The sequence below is a fragment of the Phragmites australis genome, chromosome 11 (genome assembly GCF_958298935.1).
Source record: "Phragmites australis chromosome 11, lpPhrAust1.1, whole genome shotgun sequence".
NCBI classification, from domain to species: Eukaryota; Viridiplantae; Streptophyta; class Magnoliopsida; order Poales; family Poaceae; genus Phragmites; species Phragmites australis.
In genome coordinates this window covers 7,770,325-7,775,233 of record NC_084931.1, presented here as the reverse complement: position 1 = coordinate 7,775,233, position 4,909 = coordinate 7,770,325, and positions in this window count along the sequence as shown.

Below are 4,909 nucleotides of genomic sequence, written 5' to 3'. Positions count from 1 at the left end.
ACTTCAGGGAGTCACTCTTACAAAGGATAACCTTGTAAAAACAAATTGGAAAGGCAATGAAAAATGTTGTTTTTTGTCATAACAATGAAATAATACAACATCTCTTCATTGACTGTCTTTTTGCTAGGTTTATTTGGACAGTTATTCACATAACCTTTAGCTTACGGCCTCCAACTAGTGTAACCAATATTTTTGGCTCATGGTTACATAGGGTCAATATGGATCTTAGGAGAAATTCTGGTGGGGGCTAGTGCCATGTGCTGGGCAATTTGGCTTCATCAGAATGCTATAACTTTTCACAATGAAAACATTGAATCTTTTTTGCAAGTGATGTTCAGGGAAATATATTGGATCAGTTCTTGGGCTTTGCTTCAAAAGACAGAAAGAATACAAAGTATGAGAGTTGCATGCAGCCTTTTGGAGACCATAGCAATGGAGATCTTCTCCAAACATGGATGGAAGTTTAGTAATCGCATTTGTGCCTAGTTTTTTTTCCCACCCATGTGTGATGGCAACGTTGGGTCTTTTGTTGAACAAAGTATGGTTGCTTGTTTGGTTAAGCTATGTAATAAGTATCGGTCACATACATTTATGGATGTAGAGGCTAGGATATTTTCATTGTTTTGATGAAATTGAGCTCCCTTTATCTATTTTTTTTCTCCATATTTTCCTTTCCCCATCAGGTGCATCACTTGTAGAGCAGTAGCGAATTGCCAACTCTGAATTTTTCCACACCAGCCTGTATTTGCTCCTGACAGAGAAAATACCCATCTTTTCAAAGTGCCATGCGAGCGAATCCTCCAAATCCCTAGGTGGGATCATTGCTTTTAGAATTGCATCGGCATCCTCCTCATGTGTTACATGTTTCACAAGGTTCTCATCCCATTGTTTGCCATCCGGTCTCATGAGCTCATGTACATAAGTCAGACGATTCCAGACTTTTTTTAGCAATTGGAACCAGCTTATCTTTATGCGCAAACCATTTGTCTCCAGATATTAATTGATCGTCCATCTCCTACCCTCCAGATGATTCCTCGCTTCAACAGATGTAGCCCATGCTCTATTCCTTTCCATGTTGGTGAAGAATCAGACGGGAAAGCCATATCTATGAGGGAGCCATGCGGATAGTATCATGCTTTTAGCACTTTTGCACACAAGCTCTCCGGGAAGATTAGTAGCCACCATGCTTGTCTTGCTAACAAAGCTTGATTGAAATATTTCATATCCTGAAAGCCCAAACCACCAAAAGATTTGGGACAAGTGAGCTTGTCCCAAGCTAGCCAATGAACTTTCTGATGGTCTTTCTCGTGACCCCACCACAAATTTCTAACCATCTGCATATAGTCATCACAAAAATGAGCTGGCATCTTAAAAACCCCCATGACATAGGTAGGCAGTGCTTGAGCCACACTTTTGATCAAACCTTCTTTCCCTCCAGATGACAAATACTTTTCCGACCAGTCAGATAGCCGTTTTGAGAAACGCTCCTTAACAGGCTGGAATTTATCCGCTTTCATCCTTCCTACTGAGGTTGGAAGACCCAAATACCTTCCTCCGAAGGTCGAGGTAGAAACATGTAGTTCCTCCTTGATATCAACCTGGCGCTCAACTGGGAAGAACTCACTAAACAAAATTGAACACTTGGATGGGTTTATGAGTTGTCATGTACAACTTTCAAAAAGATTTGACGGCTCCATCACTGCTCTTGCTTGATTAGGTTCTGCCTTAAAGAACAAGAGGCAATCATCTGCAAAAGGCAGATGTGAAATACCCGACGCCCTTAGGCATACTTTCAGGTGTTGAATTCTTCCTCCCCCCTCCCCCCTTTACGGGTACAAAATATTTGATAAACCATCTGCAATAAATAAGAACACATACGTTGATAACGGATCCCCTTGTTGTAACCAGCGTGAAGGCAAGAAAGGCTCTGATAAGGCTCAACTGAAGCGCACATAATACCAAACAGAAGTGACGCAAGCCATAGTCCACCGTATCCTTGTCTCTTGAAATCCCAGATGCCTCAGAACACCCTCCAAAAACTCCCAATCGACCCAATCATAGGCCTTGGATAGATCTAGTTTTAACACACAAAAGTTTTTATTCTCCCTCCGGCATTTCTTTATAGAGTGAAAACACTCAAAAGCTATCAAGGCATTATCCGTTATCATTCTTCTAAGAACAAATGCACTTTGCTCCTCCGATATCAACTCCTGAAGCATTGGGCTTAGTCGATTAACCAGGCATTTAGCAACAATTTTGTAAATAACGTTGCATACGCTTATAGGCCAGAAATCCTTCATCTCCTCAGGAACATTCTTGGAATCATAACAATTGTCGTGTCATTTACGCCCTCTTGAAACTGTGCATTTGCTGAAAAATTCTGCACAGCTCATACCACATCATCCTTTAGAACCGCCCAATTTCGATTGAAGAAATGGGCAGAAATCCGTCTGGATCGGGCGTTTTAAGCGGCCCTATATGGAATAAAGCATTCAAAATCTCCTCTTCTGAAAATGGTTTACACAAATCAACATTCATTTCCTATTTAACCTTTGCCTCAAACAAGTTTAACAAAGGTGTTGGATCCTGTAGGATCGAGAATGACGACTAGAGAGGGTGAATAGGCGCTTTAACAAATTTCTTATGAAATGATGGCATTCTCCTATTCGAACACACAACGCAACTCTACAAGAGAATCACAATAGAACGTAACACAGATACGCAGCAGAAAAACTACACGTACCCAGAAATTCTGAAAACACCAGAGAAAGATCAAAAACCAAACTAGAAGATTCAACAAAAAATAGGTCTCATGTTTGGAATTGAACACTAGGTTCCACAGCAAACCAATCCATAACTCATCCCCACACAAAGGTTGAATCGTGAGAAAATATCACTCAAGGAACAAGAGATGAACACCGGGTGAAGAAGATCTCCAAGATGATGGTCTAAATGCAAGGGAATTCAAGACCCTATCATATATGCATGTGTATATGAATTTTATTCCTTTAGTATCAAGAAGAACAACCTCCCAAGGTGTTAAAATTTTAGCTCAAAAAGAAAAACAAAAATCAACACCAAAAAAGAAAAACTTGCACATAAGGCAAGGGAACTAGAGAGGAAAACTAGAAGGAGAGGAATTCAAGCATATGAAACAAAATAAACTTCATTGCTCAAAGAGGTCAGCCCTATTTTAGACGAATTACAAAAAATTTTCTCTCAAAACTCTCACCTATTACATAGGCTAAGCAGTCATCCTCCTCTCCTCTAAAACCCTAGTACAATGTTCTCATATGGGTGACACAAGGGGCTCAAATGGCTGGTTCATTCTCTCTCATAGCTATACCCCTCTATTTATACGCCTAAAAAACTTGACCCCAAGTTTTCTAACTTTTTCCCAAAATACCTCTCTCTTGTAGTACACTTCTACCTACCGCCGAAGATATTTTAGTTCATTTTCTCCTTCGTTCATTGGACGGTCGCGGTGCCTTTATGACTTAGCTTCGCTTCGACACAAGCTTTGCGATGATGCCATGTACTCCTCTAGTACGCACACAATTTTGAGGACAAACCGCGAAACCCTAGAACGCTTCTCAAAGTGTGACTAGTCACTACTTGCTTCCATCTGAAGCAAGCACTTCAATAATGACGTGTGTCTTCCGTCTTGCGATCTTGATCACCGGTAAGTCTCTCCCGCTCCCGATCACTCGGGCCACCTTGTCACTTGTACCGGCATCCCCTTTTCTTGACTTTGTCAACACGCCATCTTCATCCTCCGTTTCAAGCTTTGCTTGTCCTTCATGTGTATAGCTAGAATCACCTTGACTCTGTCTGGCCCTCCTTGATCGTCCGGCACTAAGCACTCGCTTAGCCCCGATAACCCGTCGTCAACCGTCAAGTTGCATCCGTCACCTGCACACCTTGAAACAAGCAAACACATTTCTCCACACTTCAAAACATCTCCAGGTTAGCACAAAACCAAAAACTTCAACTCAGAGCACATCTTGCAGAAAACATGAACACCGGATGTTCCGGAGTGTTCTGCTCCTAAATACTGGACCATTCGGTGAGTGTAATACTATCTGTTCCAGGAAAATTTTGCTCTCTGCAAGAAAAGGTCCGGTGAAAACTTCCGGTGATCTCATGTCCATCACCAGATAATCCGGTGTGTGCGTATCCACCGAACCACCCTTCTGCAACCTCTCTGCAATAAAAAGTTCGGTGCATTCTTCGGTGTTCACAATCTCAGCACCAAACTATCCAGCGTACATAATCAAACTTGGCACCAAAGATCTCCTCTCTGTAGAAAATACTCCGGTGCTCTCAAAGTCCAATATCGGACTATCCAATGTTTGCTTTCATTTCTGTTTCAGCACTGAAATGCTCTGGTGCTCACTTCACCGTAACATCGGACTATCCAGTGTGGTCAAAAAACCACACACCAGATATTTTGGTGAGGCATAATTTCCTGGACTCTGGAATAGTCTGCTCTAATCCAAACTTTGGTTAGCCATAAATAAGATCTCACACACATAAGCTCATGCCAATCAAAATCATTTCCAATCCAACATTGTCAATGACTCATCATATGCAAACCAAGGCACATTTCAACTTGGTTTCTCAATCTCTCCCTTGATGAGTGCATTGACAACCCTCAAAACACAAAAATTTGGATTTGAAGAATTGAAGCACGTCCAAATGACCAAAACTCGAGAAAGAGCAAGAACCATGTCACTTGGCATAAGAAAGATTGCAAAAGGCTGAAGAGAGGCAAAACCTAAAGAGCAAGAACCATGTCACTTGGCATAAGAAAGATTGCAAAAGGCTGAAGAGAGGCAAAACCTCAAAAGAGTAAGAAAAACTCAAAAACTTAGAAATAAATGCTCCCCTTAATGAATGCATATTTTTT